The 19,669-nt window shown below is 42.9% G+C and overlaps 1 pseudogene; it reads right to left on the bottom strand.

Moving 5' to 3' along the window:
- Positions 1–18,094: 18,094 nt before the first annotated feature.
- Positions 18,095–18,214, bottom strand: LOC136649779 (5S ribosomal RNA; annotated as a pseudogene).
- Positions 18,215–19,669: the final 1,455 nt, after the last annotated feature.

Genomic DNA, 19,669 nt, shown 5'->3' with positions numbered 1-19,669 from the left:
AATTTTAAATAAAGGGATAGGATTAAAAACACTGACTCAGATTTTTTAAATTTAAATGAGTTTTTCCTTCAGCTGCAGCTATAATCACAGTGTTTAAAATACCCTGGTTTCAAATGAAATCTGAACTTAGTGCAACCTATAATCTCTTAGAACTGAACTTATGTTGACTGTCTTACATGAACTAACAAAGTTTTCTTTGTAAAGAAAGAACTGTGGAGAAAACATCCTTGCAAGGTGTTAGGCCTGGACATGAACTGTACATGTTGAGGGGTACTGGGAATGGGAAGTGGAGCCTTGGAACTTCTCCTGTTTTCAAAACTTTTTTCCAAGAACCTGAGCTGAGAAGAAGCATCAGACTCGGTAATGGGCAAACTGAGAAATTTGCCTAGGAGCATATATTAATGGTTAGGTCATTTCTTTGTCTTTTCCTTTCTTTTTGAGGAATATTTTCTGGCTCATGTTGCATTCATACTACACTCGAATGCAAACTTACCTGGGAAGAAGTCATGGTGGAACTTACTTACCTGCATAAGCTAGCACTTTAATATACCTTTTCTATTTATTTGGGATATTTTTTATTCCAGCTTTCCATTTGGATACATTTGCTTTAAAGTACTGCAACCACTCCAAGAATTCAGGATGAAATGAGCTCAGATTCTTTCACAATCCAATCCTATGGTTTCCCCGCCATAGCCTGTAGCTGTACCAAAGCAAATGTGAGGCCTAGGAGAGGCAAGAGAGAATACTTCCCCTTAACTCCCCATGAGCTTCCTGATCGCCAATGGGTTCCCTTAGACCTGTGCCTGCTCTTTAGTTGACACAAGTCTGAGGAGAGAAAGGGGGCGTGTTGAGAAGCAAGGAAGGGGATGGCATCTGGTGCAAGTCATCCACGCGGAATCGTGCTGCTGTCAGATATGGAAGGGTTTTTGTTTTTTTTTATACCAGGAGCCAGTGCAGGAGTCTTGGTGGGTTTCATAAGCCCTCCACAAGGCTCCCCGCACCTCCATCTTTTAAAAATGGATAGTTTTGTACCCAAAACCGAAAGTGCCTTTTTAAAAAAAAGATGTTTGGAGGTGTGGGGAGCCTTGCAGAGGGTTCCTCGGACCCCTTGGACACCTCAGGACTCCTGCACTGGCTCCTGGTAAGTAAGAAAAATAGAAAGCTGTCCTGCCCCTAGCAGCAGCATGATCCTGGGGATCATGTTGCTGCTTCTCCCTTCCCCTGCTCCTTAAAGGGACAGAGATAGGGCTTCCCTGGCTGGGGTGTCATGACGCTCCAGTTTGGGAAGCCCTGGGCTAGGCATACATTAAGTGGCAAGGAGCTGCACACCTGAGAATGTGCTCTCATGTGTCACTGCCAGCCTAGTCTTAGAAGGCACTAGAAGGAGCCAGAAAGCCAGGTTGCACATTACCAGAGTCGCTGTTTCAGTCCTCGATACCATAGTTCCAAAGGTTTTCCTCCATAATGGAGGAAAAATCCATTGCGGGGTACAAGCCATGATGTGTATGCGCAACCTCCTGATTTTAGAAATGGGTTATGTCAGAATGCCAGATGCAAGGGAGGGCACCAGGATGAGGTCTCTTGTTATCTGGTGTGCTCCCTGGGGCATTTGATGGGCCGCTGTGAGATACAGGAAGCTGGACTAGATGGGCCTATGGCCTGATCCAGTGGGACTGTTCTTATGTTCTTATGTTCAAGATGCCAGACCACAATTTCTGTGAAAGGGAATTCAGTGAGCTCAGGTGAGCTAACACAACATGAATTTCATATGGCCAACATGCACAGATTACAATTGTGACCACTTAACAGCAAATGAACACATTGACTGGAGAGCTTTGGCTAATGGTATGTGATTCTGGAGACTGCCTGGATTACCCTCCTGCCTCTGGAAATTGCACCTGTGAGTTCAGCCTGTTTATTGTTAGCTACTGAAGAAGCTTGCAAGCATTTGGCTCTTTCAGGTTCAGTCTCCATTACTGAGAACGCTTGGCTTCCTTTTATCCAAAGCAGGGTCATGCCCTTTGTTATCTCCTGAAGATGTTTAAAATTGTCTTAATTAACCTGAAAGCTGCTTATCAGAAACACTCTTCAATATCAGCCTTGCTGCATTGAAGATAATCACCGCAGGAGCATTCAGCATTTGGAGGTTGGGGAGCAGTAATCCTTCAACCTCTAATGAAAGCTTCACTTCCTTAATTGTCTGCTTTTAAGTCACCCAGGCTTTGTTCAGGCCACTAGCCCTGTCACTAAGGGGAATGTGGAGGAAGGGAGGTTAGGAAGTTAGAAAAAAGGCAAAGAGACGATTAAGGCTCTGTCACTTTGTGTGAGGTCACACAAGGTCAGCACACATCTCACACTTACTTTAGAACAAGTCCAGTGAAATCTAACATGGGGCTAACTTGGGACACAGAACTTAGCATGAGAAAAATCCGCATTAGTGTTTTGTTTTGCCAGGACCCTGGAGTGGTAAAATTTAGAGTGCAGAAGCTTGTCATGATACCACCCCCTCTCCTAAGCCATGCCCCATTAAGATTATAACAACAACAACATCAACTTTAAATGTCTTTATTACAATGGTTTCTTCTACTACTTATTTTTGACTTCATCTACTTCATTCTACTTCATTGTACTTCATTTAAAGATCTAGCTCAGTGTTTTTCAACCTGTTTCTCCTGATGTACCACTTCTCTTGTTGGAATTGTCTTAAATACCACCAATAACTGATATGACTGGGGCCGTATGTCACTTCCAGGTTGCAAAGACTGGAACGCTGATTTTCTCACTATGAGAAGCAATTGCTCCACCCTGTTCTCGCAAGTGCTTGCGAGAACAGGGCACAGCAACTCGGCAGAGCTTGAAGTGCAGAGACTGCTTCTCAGATTTGCTCAGAATGTCGCTTCTTTGCTGAACCCAAAGTCACAGCCCCAGGCATCTTGGTCCCTTGTGTATCACTGGACAACATCTCACATTCCATGGGAGGTACACGTACCACCAGCTGAAAAACAATGACTAGCTCATTTCATCCCATACTCATGGTTGCAATAATTTTAAAATGAAATGTATAAACATGAAAAAATGGGACAAAAAAAATCCCAAATAAATATAAAAAGTAATGTAAATTTGCATGGGATTGAAGCCTTAATACAGCATGATTTATGTGCTGTTTCATAGCAGCAATTGGGAAAGACAATGGTTTGGACATTATGCCCCTAGGCCAATTTCTCAGTTTGCCACCTACTGAACGGTCAGTTGAAAAGCGGTATATAAATACTGTTAATTAATTAATTAATTTAATTAATTAATTAAATTATTTATTTAATTAATTAATTAATTAAATTAATTAAACTTTATGCTTCTTCTCTGCCCAGGTTATTAGAAAAAAGGTTTGAAAACAGCATGTGAGCACTCCTGCTGATGATGTTGCCACTTCTGCTGTAGATGTCCCAGAGCTTCATACGCTTCACTCTGGTACACCTCAATTACACTTCTGTCCTGGAGAAAGAGAGAGTAGGATTACAGAAGACAGTGTAAAAGTACATGCTAAAAGCTGGTCCCAAAAGTACATGCTAAAAGTGGGTAGAGCTGGCCAAGGAAGAGAAACAGACAATTCATTACTGCAGACAGTTGCCCTAGAAAGAGAGCTGCAGGATCTGGAAGAGTCTCCTGGAAGCCAGAAGTGACATCACAAGAGGCAAAGACCATAGAGAAAACCACAGAGGTCAGTGTACTGTGAGAATAAAAATGTTGAAAATCGCTGGCATACAGTTAAAGTGAGGAAATGATGACACTCTGAAAACTTGGCCAACATAGCGTGTGAATTGTCTGTATACCTTAGCATGTTCCCTTGTCTCCAGAAACCTCTGCAACTTATAGGGACTTTGCTGCAGATGTGCAAGAACTCCTCAATCTAATGTGGAAAAAAGTTCCCTGATGGTAGAAATTTGGAAGACAAGCACTGCATTAAAAAAAAAAATTCAAACTAAAACAAAGCCCAACACAGTGACACACTTGCGCACTTCACATCCTAGGAGAAAATCAGCACAAAATCTTTCTTGATCATGTATTAGCCAGAATTGTGCTTACATTAATTTCTCCATTTTTGGCTCTCTCTATTTCCATGCAGCTGTGCTACTTTGCTCCAAGCCAACATGGCCAGAAAGACGTTAATCTCTTCCATCATCTTCCGTTTCAAGATGGGAAAATGAAAGGAAGAGAGAAAAGGCTGATACAGTGAAGCAAACAGCATAATTAGCAAGTTAAGTAAACTCTGCAGTCTCCGATTTCAGAACTACAGCTGACTTGGGGGGAAAAAACTGGATCTACTCTCAACTTCATGTAGAATCATGGAATCATAGAGTTGGAAGGGGCCAAATAGGTCATCTAGTCCAACCCCCTGCCTTAGGCAGGAAGTCCTAGTTAGTTAGTAGTTAGGCTTGTCTATATATTTTGTTGCAACTGATTCAGGAAAGGGATTGACCTCTGTATCCTGGGTTACAAAGTTCATAGGTACAGACACAACAAAGACCAAGAAAATTCAGAATCTGAATTTGTGTTAAATGCAGGCTAAAAAGAAAGCTTTAACTGGATTTTTTAAAAAATAGATAAAGAAACAACATCTCATATCACATTTCAGTGGAGGCCTGTGTTTGCAAAAAACTATAAAGAACCCTGTGAGTTTTTAAAGGCCAACTAAACATAGAACCACGTGGCACAGAAACTATTAAATTTATACCTCATTTAAAAAAATTAAGTAACATATTATGAACTTGTGTCTCATGTCCTTCCTTTTCTCAGTATTGTCTAGGAGTTGTTGAAGTTACATTTTTAACAATGCACTGGGTTAGGGCCCAATCTCCCCCCCCCCCACCGCAGCTGGTACAGTGGCACCAAAAAGGCTACCGCTGCATCCTGTGGGATGGACAGTGTGGAAGTCTCCGCTTGGTAAGGAAACATTCATTCCATTACCAGGGGACCCATACCTGTGAAATCACTGGGGCAAGTCTACATTGATCCTGGGCAGTGGATTGGGCCTGGGAAGGGGGTTAGGATTCAGTAGTTGTCACTGCTGCTGAACCCGCCTCCTTGGGCCCAAGCCACTCTCCCCCACCTCCATCAGTGTACCATTCCTCTCCTGCCTTGCCCAGCATTCTCGCAGAGTCAAATGTTCTTGCTATCTGTCTGCTTCCACTGCTATCCTTGTTAGCCTCTTCTAGCATTCCTCTAGTCACTACAAGGGTAGATGCTCGCTGTCTACTTCCTTTTCCAAAAGCGTTCAAAGCAAAAGAAAGAAAAGGCTGCTTTTTGTAAAACATTTGCAGACAAAGAGGGGTAAGTCATGAGCAAGATGGGAAATTTGAGTAGAGTTTGCTACTATCTACAGTTTCGGGTATCTGCGGTAGCAGCAGGAACATATCCCCAAGGTGTGTTAACAGAAGCCAAACTGGGTACGGCCTGGTGGACGGAGACTCTTTCCTTCAGGTTGCAGCCTTGGTTGTGGTCCTGCAGTTTGTGGTTGAGTTCCAACCCATCCCTTCAGTTGCCTGCGCCTCTTGTAGAACATCTGGTGTTCTTCAGGGCAATTAGATTTAAGAGTTTGGGCAGGCACGGACCAACACAAACATTTTGACATTAGCAAAGATCCCACTGAGGTAATATGAAATAGCAAGCGTTGTTTTGACTAGATTTCTCTAATGAGCAGAGGGAGTAGGACCCAGTTTAAAACACGAATGTTTGGGAAATGTCTGCTGCGCCGATTCGATTTTAAACAGGAGGAAAGCAACAATAGCCAATGTGGTCAGGTACAGATGTAAAGAGTAGGAGAGGTTTAGGATAATGTAAACAATCCGGTAAGGAGGCACTTTGGGAAATCTATCAAAATAAGCCAAAAGGAAGCTAAAAGGATATTGTATTTAGAGAAGCAAGGAGAAATAGTCCATGCTGAATTTTAGTGGATATCTCCAGCAGCTGTAGTGGATTCGTTATACATACATATATAATCTATGCAGTAGTCCGGAGGGAACAAAGAGAAAATTGCTCCATTAGAGAAAAAACAAAACACAACAATGGCAGCAGGGAATTGAACGGCAGAAAAATGAAAGGAAACTGTCCCTTTTGCTTCTCTCTATTATGACAGAGCAGCAGGAAAAAAAAAATCTCTCAAACAGCAATCAGTATCAACAGGGATAATTCATAGCTAGTGGTGGTACCAGGAAAAACATATGGGGAAGAGGAGAAAAGAGAAAGCAGCAGAGTGGATTGAGGGGCAAGCTGGGTGACAAGGGATAAACTTTCCCAAACTGAAGAATCTTTACATTTCACCTTATCACCCCAATCCTATTGAGGTCCCTCACTCAGAAGAACTGTGGTTTTTACAGTCAAACATGTTTAGGCATACTGCAGTCCTAATGGAAGAATCTTTTAAAAATGGAGCTGCAATTTTTCCCACAAATGCTAATTGTAATACTAATGCAAAGCTTTTTCTTTCTATTAAAACAGTGCTTCTCAAACTGTGGGTCAGGACCCACTAAGTGGGTCATTAGCCAATATCAGGTAGTTCAGTGATACATTAGACTTGATGCTGCCATGGTAGGAGACTGCATGTGAGGAAGTATAGCAGCAACTGTTACCCTGTACATGCCTGATCTTGTCTAATTTTGGAAGCTAAGCAGGGTCAGGCCTGGTTAGTACCTGGATGGGAGACTGCTTGGGAATACTGGGTGCTGTAGGCTTATACCATAGTCTTTCGAGACTGAAGGTTGCCAACCAACAGATCTGAACTTTTAACAGGCTGCTATGTATATGCTTTTAATAATGATAGTCAGTGGGGCTTACTCCCAAGGAAGTGTGGATAGGATTGCAGTCTTTGGGATGTTTGGGGAGTTGTTGTTTTTTTTTTTTAAACAAATCAGCAATTGCTTGGGAAGGTTAAGAGGGTTCTTCTTTATTTTAAATAATTTTTTAAACTTATTGTAAAACTTTACTTGATTTGATTTGGTCAAATCAAGTAAATTTGATTTGATTTCCTGCTTGATGATGTCACTTCCAGCCCTGACCACTTCTGATGGGTTCTAACAGATTTTCATTCTAAATCTGGTGCTAAAAAGTTTGAGAACCACTGGCTTAAACAATAATATGAAACCTTCTTTGTTTCTTAGAAGTAAGACTTGTGCAGGTGAATGATTGACAGACAGCATGGCCAGCTTTAGGAGCTGCAGGGCCCAATGTGAAACATTTTTACAGGGCCCCACCCCCGTGAGGCCCCCCTACTCATTGGTGTCACTTAGGGTTTGCATCACCAGGTACAGGAGGCCAGTGTGTCATGTCTCTCATGGACCTCCTCCTGTGCAGTAGTGAGGCAACACCTGGGTGGTGGTCATGGTGATGCACCATTGTCCTGCCCTACTGGTTTTTTGGCTATAACTTTTGATATAACAGAGCTGTACCAAGTATCAAAAGTAGCAAGATTAAAAAAAAAAAAAAAATTGTCCAGTAGTGGTGCCATCCCAGTGCGCATCACCTGGTGAGATCCACACTCCCTGTAGCCCCTAGCCACAGAACTACCCGTACGCACCAGACCAAGTGGCAGCAGCAAGCCTGGGGCTGTTGGTGCCCCATGAAAAGTGGCAGTGTCGTGATGAAGTCACTTCCAACTGCTTCAAGAGGAGCCCATTTTCAACCAATTTTACAAGCCCCGAGTGTTGCCATCACTGCACAGAGTGGTTTAGATGGTGAATGGGAGGGTGGTCACTGCACAGAGTGGTTTACGTGGTGCATTGCAGTGCCTGCAATACTTACAGCATCACCCTGCCTGTAGTTACGCCACTGATCAGATATGAGGCCAGCATGCATACTGCTGTCAGTGCAGGGGCCTCCCCCTTCTGTATGTTTAATGAATGTTGCAGAAGGTAATTTTGGGAAGACTACTTACTATTAAAACACATGATGATGATGACGATAAAGAATAGGTGATAGACAGTGCTTTTTTTGTAAAAGAAAAGGTGCAAGAACTCACAACTTGTTAATCATTTATTTATAAACCATTTTTTATTGGAGAAATAAAATATTTTTTATGTGCTTCCCCCCTAAAGATGAACTTACTTCTGAGTAGACATGCATAGGATTGGGCTGCCAATCTCCACATCCCCTTCCCCCTAGCTACTTTTTCTACACATGGGGAAAAATACTGTACAGGTGCACTTGTAGCATGTAGTGTGGCACTACTCTGAGGAGAGGAAGCAGTGAATGGATTCCGAAAAATGGCTTACATGAGTTCCATGTAGTAAAATTACTCTAAGCAACTGTGGGAGTAAAAACAAAAAAGGAATTCTTACACGAGAGGGGTCATTAGGTGCACACAGAAACAGCTACGTTTGCAAATAAGCGATTAAATATGGTTTAATTCAGGTATCAGAATACTCTGTGTCTTTGGAAAGGCGCTTGGCATGCAGTAGTATGTTCTCTGCTGCCCTGAGCAGCTGCTGTGCATTGCTGGAGAGGAGCTGCAAACGCTGGCTGGCGGAGGGCATGCTTGTGGGGGAAGGATGAGGAGGACCTCTGGCAAGGCTGGACAGCACGTTGTACACATGTAGAATCCCTTTTCACCTGCCCTTAGCATATGAAAACGGGTGCAGATATATATCTCTGCCAGGATTAAGAGCCCAATCCTACGTATGTCTACTCTGAAGTAAGTCTTGTTCTAGTCAATGGAACTTACTCCCAGGAAAGTGCCTAGGATTGCAGCCTAAGAGAACAATCCTATGCATGTCTACTCAGAAGTCCACTTTAGTGAATGGGGCTTACTGTGGATAGGATGGCAGCCTTAGAGTCCAATCCTGTGCATGTCTACTCAGAAGTAAGTTCCATTATAGTGAATGGGGCTTACTGTGGATAGGATGGCAGCCTCAGGGCCCAATCCTGTGCCTGTCTCCTCAGAAGTCAGTCCCACTAGAGGCAGTGGGGCTTCCTCCCAGGAAGGTGTGGAGAGGACTGCAGCCTCAGAGCCCCTCCTCTGCCTGTCTACTCAGGCTGCAAGGCTATGCACTCTTTCCTAGGAGCAAGCCCCATTGAGCACAATGAGACTTACTTCTGAGTAGACATGTCTAGACTCATGCTGCAGATTGGCACGGGGGCTGCACCAGCCAGCTTCCTTCCCCTCCTCCTCCACCAAGCCAGTACCTGGGCGTTCCGTGGGTGCCGCAACCCATCTCCCTGGCTGGCTGGCTGTCCGTCCTCCTCCTCGGTGTCAGCACATGTCCCCCGCGCCCTCCACCAGCTTGGAAGCTGCGCGGGGAAGCAGAGTGCGGGGGGGAAGGGAAGCGGGCTGGGCTCAGGCGAGAGCTTGGAGATGGAGGCAGGAGGGGGTCATTGTGCGGTCAGGCAGGGGCAAGGCACCTGCCCATCCTGCACCCCCCAGCACCCACACAGCAAATGCCTCTGTTTTGCTCCCCCTCCTCCTGGAATGCCTCTGAAGGGGACGGGCCGCTGCAAATAGGTGCCGGAACTCCGTCCCCCCGCATTCCATTAGAAAAAAAGCCCTGGTGATAGATAATATTTTTATGTCTCAAAACAGAAGCCGGCCATATAACAGCAAGCCACATGGAGAAGTGAGACTTTCCATCATGCACTTTAAATTTCTGCCCAGCCCCACAGGTGTACACATTTGATCCCTTTCGCGTGTATGCAACGTTGGGCAGAAATGGCTTAACAGGCCTCAAAAGATGAGGGATTCCCAATGGCAGCCAGCAACAGACTTGTGTTTGCAGAATGCACTTAACACTTACACACAAGTCTACACTCCCACAAATACTCATCAGCCTTTTCAGCACCTTTTAAATTCCATTTTATGCCCAGATCCTGCAAAATGATGGGGGAAAGAAACAAAGAAAGAAATACCAGAAATCTAATTAAAATTTTAATGCAACATGTGTAATGGCAAACACAGGGTGACCAGAGACAATGAAGGACACAGTGCCTATACCTTTAACCATGTTATAGAAGAGGGAATTTTGACAGGCACAGTTTTTTAAACCTTCCATATTGAGCTACCTCTACAAAAATTCCCTCCTCTATACAAAGGTATAGGCACTGTGTCCTCCATTATATCTGGTCACCCTGGGCAAACACAATATTATTTTGTAAAATCTTTATGTAAATTTGGGAGTTTTAAAAAGGAGAGTTTAAGCCCAGGTATCTGAGCCAAAGATAATCATTGACCATTTTTTAATAAACATTGTGACAGCATAAAAGATTAGCTTTCTCACAGCTGCAAAAACGATATAAACCTATTAAATCTTTGAAGAAATGCAACATTTCAAGTTAGCTTACAAGTACAAGCTTGTCCAGACCAACAGCTGCACTAGCAGAATATAACCAATAAGGTAAAGCTATTATATTATATTATATTATATTATATTATATTATATTATATTATATTATATTATATTATAGTTAATATTTTGGATTTTTTTTCTTTGGGAGGAATAAAAGAGTATTTACAGTTTTGCCTACACTTTACATAATAAAATTAATCTTCTTGTATTTCAATATAGCAAATCTAGTCTCTCTCACAAGCTGAATCTTCGGTGCCATTGTCTGTTCTCAGTGGCCTAGCTAAGGAGGTGCAGGGGGTGGCAGCTGCACCGGGCAACAAGCTTTAGGGGGGCAACAAGCTGAGCATTACACTAGTGGCCAAAATTGTGAAAATCTTGGTATGTATGAATTATCCCATCATGTTATATATCATTAGAAAGGTAATTTAATGGTGAAAGCAATGAAACAAACCACTTTAGAATATCTGTATTCTATCAAAAGTTATGGCCAGTTAACCAGAAAACAAAAACACAATTGCCTTAAGGAACAAAAAATGGATTTCTTCAACTCAAAACTGGCCTATGAGATTGATTGTTCTGAGGGCCAATGAGATGTTATTATGATACAGCATGGAACCAATAAGCTGTTAACATTAGCTCTCATTTCCATGTATCATAATACAGCTACTCCTGCTAGTTGTTAAAAAGCACTTTTTCAAGTGGTGCTCCTCTTATATTTAGCAAGGAGAGAATAACTATCCCTCTTCACCCCAGCACAGTGTCTATAACCAATAAGGGGAACACTTTTTATTTATTTACTTAATTAAATCTGATTTTGTTGGGGGGGGGGGCTACAGAATCTTATTTGATTCCAGTTGTGAGATAGATGCCTTAGCTATGCCACTGGCTGGGGGGAGGTGGCAGATCAAGTGGGTGGTGAACTGCTGGGGGGGGAGGCAAGTTTCCCCCCAATTTACACTTTTTAAAAAGCCGGGTGTGATGTCACTTCTGGTTGTGACATCACTTCCGGGGTATCATTTTGAGCTCTGCACCGGGCTACACGTTTATTAGCTACACCACTGTCTGTTCTTTAAGAGAAATTGCCACTTGCCTAGAAGGCTGTAGCAAGAATTGCCTCCAGCAATCAGATCTGTAAAATGGATGAGAACTGGTTCTCTCTCTTTCTCTCTCTTTTTCAGGCTACCATTTTACCACAAATGACTTATATTGATAGGGGAGCTGATAAACGTTTCTATGGGCCAGTAAGTTTATTTGCAAGCCTGCATTTCGTGATATTTTAAGTTCTCTGATATTGGATGAGGTTTGCCAACTCCCCTATTTCTTACATCTGTGGGAAATTCAAGGTTACGTATGGTTCTATCCTTGGAATTTTAATAATAATTTTTAATAGTAATGATCTCCAAATGAAGGGTCTCAAGTCGCAAGGCTGTGAGAGACCTCTCCCTGAACTCTTGGACAGCCCGTTCTGTCACAATAGACCACAGCGGGCTATACAGACCAAAGGTCTATTGCCCGGTGTAAGACGGCTTGATCAGTAAGTAGTTACAGGTTGTCAGAATTATTTGAGTAGGCTACAGCTTTATCAGAATGCAGATTTTGCAGGTACTTGTATCATTCCCCAGGTGCAGGTTCTGAAGATGTGGGGTGCTTAGGGTATGGCTTAGAGCAGTGTTTTTCAAACTGTGGGTCGGGACTAGGTGGGTCGCAAGCCAATTTCAGGTGGATTATTATTCATTTCAATAGGAATTTTATTTTTAATATATTAGACTTGATGCTACCTTGGTGTGTGACTGCATTTGGGGAAATGTGACAGATCTGTACTTTGAACAGGCTACTTTATGTGCTTTTAACAATGATAGTCAATGGGACTTACTCCCTAGTAAGTGTGGATAGGATTGCAGCCTTTGGGATGTTTGGAAAATTTGATTTTGTCATATGGGGGGTTGTAATAATTTCCTGCTTGGTGATGCTACTTCCAGTCATGGCATCACTTCCAGGTTAATGATATCACTTCTGGTGGGTCCCGACAGATTGACCTTTCTAAAAATTGGGTCCTGGTACTAAAAAGTTTGAGAACCACTGGCTTAGAGAATTTTGATCCTTGTGTTTAATGGCTTGCCAGTTGTTGGCAAAAGAAAATAGCCTTTCCAGGTGGATGAGCAAGGCCACCAAAGGGACTATTTTCTATTGCAACAGAAAGAAGCATTTTATTTTTGACTGAACGAACTCTTATTTGTGCATGATTTGAAGTGTAAGCTGCACCGAGCTTCCATTTTAGGACAGGGAAGAGCAGGTTATAAATTTTATAAACACATCAATAATCTACCCAAATTCTACTTTTAAAAGAAATTTGGCTGCTTATCTAGGAAAAAAAACAACACATAATTTTAATCCATTTCCCAAAGCTTAGTAAGGGTATAGAGCATTCCGTAGTTCTGCCAGAATCAACGTTTCCTAGCCAGGCATTCAAGCTGAAAAAGTTACTGGGAAAGGTTGATTCTGGCAAGGCACTGGGCTGTGTAAACCTGTCAGCGCTTCCCAGTGTGGCCAAAATTCAAGTGAGTGCCAGCCTTCCCGTTGCACTAGTTCTTATCCCTTCGTCGCGTTCATGCTGGCATGGCCATGAGCCAATCTCAAGCCTACTGTACCAGACATCAGGAAATGTGTTCATTCCAATGTCTGGATAATTTCGTTTTTGACTTATGTGATGCTGGCATCTCCTGTGTGGAATTTATTTTGTTTTTTGCTTCGCAAAAGGGTTCTGAAATATAACAATCAGCATAGACCACATTATCAACTGTGACCGTAGCCCACGTAAATATATTTATGGAATTTGCTACCATGGGATGTGGTGATGGTCATCACCTTGCGGCGAAAGAGGATTAAACAAATTCAGAGAGGAGGAGAGGTTTATTGATGGCTACCTAAATAGAACCTCCAGGTTCAAAAAAAGTGTACCTCCAAATAATAGTTATTGCAGGAAGCAACAGCAAGGGAGGGATGAGACCTGACTACCCTGGTTGTGGGTTTTCCAGCAGCACCTAGAGATATATTATAAACATAATCCTTATCTGACTTCTTTTGCACATGAATGGCACATTTTAAAGGATGAAACTGTAAACCAAGGAGAAAAAAAATGAATGATTAAAGCAATCAAAATGACGGCTTTTCTAAACTAAGCCAATGATGGCTTTATGATTTCCTTGCCTTATTCTTTTTCAATGTCATGGCCTTTGTGTCAAAGTGAGAGGCTGGTTGTGAATTTTTCTTGTCCTTGGAAGCTATACTTTCTCCGGAGACAAAGAGGCTCTTTGAGATCAATGTTACGGGTCTGCCATAAAGTGGGAGCAGCAAACTGTGCAAGCCCGGGCAGTGTGTGTGCTGACATTTTTCATTCCTCATGTCCCACAAGTATTTCTCTTTCAACAGGCCCTCTGTGTGAAGGGGGAAAAGGAACTTTTTTGTTAGTTCTCGTACATCTGAAAATTCCAACTACGTTCCCAATTTCCCTTTTTAAAAGCGGCTTTGGTCACACAGAAATATTTTTCACACACCCTCCTTTCCTCTCCTTTTTCCCTTACAGTAGAAAACATCTATTGTTCTTCTTGGCCTGCTAACAAATAGGACCATTAGAATAAATTGCTTCTCCTCTGGCGTCCAGGCGAAACCACATCAACGATTTGGCCACAAGAGGCGGCTCTGGCCAACGCACCTCAGCAATGCTCGTGGGTGGATCTGGGCCCTGAAAACGAAGCATTTCAAAGCCCCCCCTTTGTAAACACTAATGACCTATTCATGGAGAAAAGGGCAAGAATTTCATATAACAGGAACATTCAGATGCCAAAGTCCGCTGGGGAAGTGATGTAAATCAGTTTGAGGAAATCAAAGTCATTTTGAGGAAGTAAGGACATTCTTAGTGACAATACGGAGTCTAACAGCCCAATCCTATCCCTTCTTCCCTGCCAATTCAGTGGTGCCAAAATGGCAACTCCTCTGTCCTATAGTGGGGGGACCGCTGCGGAGGTCTCCTTTGGGTAAGGAAACATTTGCAATGTATATTCAATCCAATCCAATAACCTTTATTGGCATACATTGCAACATATATTGCAGGTTGGGCCCTAAATTCTGCAGAATTGTCCTTGTTCCTTAAGCTAAACAATTGTTTTAATAGTTCCATCTTAATGGAAAATAAAAGTAACCAAAAACTTAAGTCAATAAATGTGTTTCCTTTTTCCTCCCTCAGCTGGGATGCTGTCTTTCCTATTGTGATTTACATCTGCTCCATTCTGCTCCATTCAACCACCCCTGTCAGCCCATAGTGGACTTGGGTCCCCTTACAGCGTATACAGTTCCCATTTATGAACACAAGGCCTTGTAAATTGGACAAGGCTGCATGTCCGGATATGATGATTCAACCCTAGAGAATTTTCTTTTGGCTTTTACAGCCTGAAATGTCAAAGCCTATAAGGACTGTTCTATGGCATTGTTACCAATGGAAAATAAACTTCAGAGCAACAAACAGGAGCTCTACATTTGGTTTCATGATGTAAAAAGAAATGGGAAAATATATTCTTAGTTACCTGTTTCCTTGAGATGTACCTAGTTCTCACCTAAGACGTTCACAGTTTTTATTATACAATAAAATCATTGATTTCTGGCTTTTATTAAGAAAGCAATCTGTTCTACATTGTAATACAGCAAGGTATGAAATAGTGAAGCCTGTGGCCGTAATTGGCTAAAGTACCCTGATGTCACAGAAGGGTTGAAATATTTCTAGCTGCCATTGGCTGAGCTGCTGTGATTCTGTGAAGGGTCAGGGTAGACAGAATAGCCTACAGAAGAAGGATTGAGACAGTGAATGAGTTCAGGTGAATGAGGGAAAGGCTAGGAGTTGGAAGGCATAACTAAGAATGCCAACATGGTGCAGTGGTTAGAGTGCTGGAGGGAATCCAACTTTCTGTTGAGTCAAGAAACTCACTGAGTACACTGGACAGTGTTTATCTCTCAGCCCAACTTACTTTACTGACTTGCTGTGAGCATACAATGGGTGTTGGAAGAATCCAGGGATGGGAACTCGAGTCAGGTGACTCAAGTAATGGGGTCAGAAACCCGAGACTCGACTTGAATCAAACCCCGCTGGCCTTGCCCATCCCTGGAAGAATCATGTGTGCTGGTCTGAGCTCTATGGAAGATGGGTTGGATATTAATAATAGATGAAGTGACAGAAAGAACCTCGATTGGAACCCCTGTGTCCTGGGTTGACAGTTTTTCTTACAAATATTCAGAATCAACAAAAAAATAGCCACTTTGAGTGCCCACGAGGGAGATAAAGCAGGATATAAATTTGAAAATAAAATAAATTGTAAATAAATATACAGGTATGAGTTATACAGAAATCTCAGCACTCAATTCCATATCTTTTGGTAATTGTTCAGATAGCGCTGAATTCCTTGGCTTTGCTCTGACAATCTCTTCCATTTTGCAGAAATACATACATATACCATTGAGCAACCAACCCAAGAAAGAAGAAAATAGAAGGGGGGGACGACAATCCTACAACAATTAAACAATGCGTTTGACTTTGTGTGCCAGTTTAAATAGCCAAAATTATTTTGATGTCCCCTGTTTTATTTCCTTGCTAGGTTGTCTCTCAGAGAACAAGTCTTCCTATTCCACCAGCCACTCACGTGAAACTGAGACTAGAAAGCCATAAAACAAAGAAAAAGTGTACTGGGCCACTCCAGGTGCTCTTCCTTCCTGTTAAAGAGCAATACATCAGGGTTATACATTCGCAAGAAGGACCAACTGCATAAGCAGGCTTAAGACTACATAGCACAAACTGCAGTGTGACTGTGAGCATAGCACTGCATACAAGAAAACATTCAGTGCTTTGCCTGATGTGAGGAACTGACAAAACTTAAGAAACAGAAGCACAAGCAGAATTAATTAACATGCAAATAGGCTAAAGCAGGATCCACAAGCTGTAGAGGGGGAAATAATTAAAATTCCAGTTGCAGTATTTAGGATGAAGAAATTAGTGAATCACCAGAAGTGTTTGCAATTCGTATGGTTCAGCTAGAACTAAATTTCTGCTTTTAGAAGGTCAAAATCCTGGCTCATTTGAGATCTTTGGATGCTTGTCATTGATCTTGGTTGGACCAAGTTTTGGCTGAAAAGGTCAAATATGTTTACCACTTAGTGTCAAATCCCAATTCTGCTAAATCAATGGCAGGTCTCCCATGGACTCCTGTGAGATTAAGATTTGGCCTTTAACAAGCAAGAATAAAGTGAGGAGTGGACATTTCTAAGCCCAGAGAGGCTGATTTATGTGCCGTAGGGTAGTTCAGGCTCCACCCTTGAACATCAGCTTTGGCTGCAATATTTATAAGGCGGTGAGGTGGAAGAGCACAGGCAGGAATCATTGGCAAGATTTGTGCAATTTGGGGGGGAATTTCTAAATCAAGTCATGCTGTGGTTTTAAAGTAAGCAGCCTAATTTCCATTATGTAGTCCAAAAGGGCAATGATAAATTAGCCTAGTTTTTCTTTTACCTTTTTGAACAGAACCAGTGTCTCCATGTGGGAGGTATTCATGAAGTGGTCATCATTTCCATTTTTTTACTTTTTTTTTTTTACTCTTCATGATTTGCACAATCATGACACCCTTTCCTGACTACTGTGATTTGAACAACTGTGGAGGCTGATGAACTTTCCTTGTGTGGAGGCTTCTGTTCTCATAAATGCCACCTCCCCATGCATGCTGCTCAGTTGTGAGCTTGGTTGTAGCCAGGGGCTGCAAAATGTGACGAAATCATGTCAGGGTGGAGGGGGCTGTCCAGAGTTGCCTCCAGCCCACAGCCAGCCCTGCTTTATGCTTCCTTCAGCACCCACACACCAAGAAAAGGCCAGAAGCTGCTTGGGGTCAACCTGAGTAGCTCAACACAACAACAATTAATGCCTCTGTTGCTAGGGCAATGGAGATGCTAAATCCAGGAACTGGGGTGGGTGTATGGGAGGACTCAAGGAGCATGAGTATTGGGCTGCAAGGCTTAAAGGTTCTGCAGCCAGCTGGGAATGAGGGGTGAAGGCTGAAGGCTGCCCTTGGTTGGTCTCTTGGAAGGAGAACTATCGGGGAGCTCAGACAGGCCACTCTTAGGAGGGTTGGAGGAGAACCCTGGTGAATGAGCAGTCCCCTCCTCAGCCAGAGTCTGAGGCTGGGCTCAACCCATTTGCCTGCTCCTGGTACCTCCTGTCCTCTCACTGCTTGTGGATTGCTGGATGCCGACCACCACTACCCCAGTTATCCAGTAGGCCACAATTCCAGCCGGATGGCCCAGCCCAAGAGCTCAGGTACAACAGGGGCATCAGTACTTTGATCTCAGCAAATTTCACAGCCCTCCTCTTGCTATTTGAAAAGAGAACTCATCCCTCCCCCATCCAGTGAAGTATTGCAAGTGCATGCATTGTTTGACAATAGGAATGTACCTTAGAGCAGGTGTGAGTAGACTTCAGGCTCATGGAATTCTCATTGTTGCTGACTAGCTCTCAAGGTCCACCAACCAAAACCAGGTGCAAAAAAGCCACTCAGGATCAGAGCTGATTGCAGGTCATGACTCATGCAATGGAGTAACCTGCTGGTGCCAGTTTGCTGGTGGCCCGGGTCAAGCTCTGTGCTTTGTCCCCATGGCGTTCTCTGCCCATACCAAGATGGCACCTGTATCCTACTTGGTCTGGTTATCAACCTTCAGTCTCGAAAGACTATGGTATAAGCCTACAGCACCCAGTATTCCCAGGCGGTCTCCCATCCAAGTACTAACCAGGCCTGACCCTGCTTAGCTTCCAAGATCAGATGAGATTGGACATGTGCAGGGTAACAGTTGCTGTTTGGTCTACCCTATATACAAGCACCAATTTACATGTCAGTTATTACAGATCAGGGATTCAAACTGCTTAGTTTAATTAGAAAGAAAATAACCTTTTTGTTGTTGCTTTTGAAACAGTTGAGGGGCAGAATTCTTACCCATCTGTTGCATTCAGGAACCTACCAAAAGATGTTGATCTACCTTTGGTCCACCCCACTCTAGAATATAATTGTTTCTGAAGTCCCGAGTCAGTACAGTACAACACTAGGAAAGACTGATAGTAGTAGCAAGAGGTTTATCTACCGTTACTAATCTTTTCCCAGAAGGCTTCTCCATAAGACACCAGTGTGATGAACTGGATGGCATCGTACAGAACAGAGAAGATAATAACATTCAAGGTGATGAGACTGTGCATCAAATTTGTCCAGGTGCAGCATGGAAGCATGTTTATTTAAGTGACTATCATGAGCCCTGCTTGTTCAGCACTTTTCAATATTGAACACAGACCATTTTTGAGACAAAACAATAGTTTGTATACAGCTGTGCTAATAGCTGCCGTCTGTAACCAGAGGAAGTTCGCTTAGATTCCAACCATCTGGAAATCTTGCAGCCTACAGCAAAATAACTTTCTCATTTCTCCAAGTGGGGGACAAGTAGCTAGTCTTTTCCATAACTGGGCTGTGGGGAGAAAACAGATGTCCATATCAAAATGGTCATGAAAATTATATGCAAGTGACCTTCATCGTTGGGGAAAGGAGACTGAAATCTACACCTCCACCCCCACACAGTGTCTTCTCAATCCTTTCCAGAGGCTTCAAAACCTTAATGCAGTGTTTCTCAAACTGTGAATTGGGACCCACTAGGTGGGCTGTGAGCCAATTTCAGGTGGGTCCCCTAGGACCCAATTCTTAGAATGAGTATCTGTCAGGAACCACCGGAAGTGATGTCATGACCAGAAGTGACACCATCAAGCAGGAACATTTTTAACAATCATAGGCTGCAATCCTACCCACACTTACCCACGAGAAAGTCCCATTGACTGCCATTGTTAAAAGCATATATATAATAGCCTGTTATAAGTACAGATCTGTCATATTTCCCCAAATGCAGACACTTACCATGGTAGCATCAAGTCTAATATATTAAAAATAAAGTATTGAAATGAATGGGCACCCACCTGAAATTGGTTCATGACCCACCTAGTGTGTCCTGACCCACAGTTTGAGAAACACTGATCTAACGAATAGGGGTACTAGAAAGGAGGGTTGGAATTTGGCTATTGAAATACTGGCCAAAAACAGTCAAATGTTTAAAGCAGGGCTGTCACACATAAGGCCCAAGAGCTTTATCAGGCCTTTTGACAGTCTAAATGAGGCCTGCAGCACTTAATTTAGACTTTAGTCCACAGCAATGAATGAACCATCTTCATGGCTAACCAGATACCCTTAGAAGGGCAAAAAAATCTACCCTAAGATTGGCTG

Source organism: Tiliqua scincoides, chromosome 4 (genome assembly GCF_035046505.1).
Source record: "Tiliqua scincoides isolate rTilSci1 chromosome 4, rTilSci1.hap2, whole genome shotgun sequence".
NCBI lineage: Eukaryota > Metazoa > Chordata > Lepidosauria > Squamata > Scincidae > Tiliqua > Tiliqua scincoides.
Note: the sequence above shows the minus strand (reverse complement) of the source record. Positions and strands in the feature narration are given on the sequence as shown.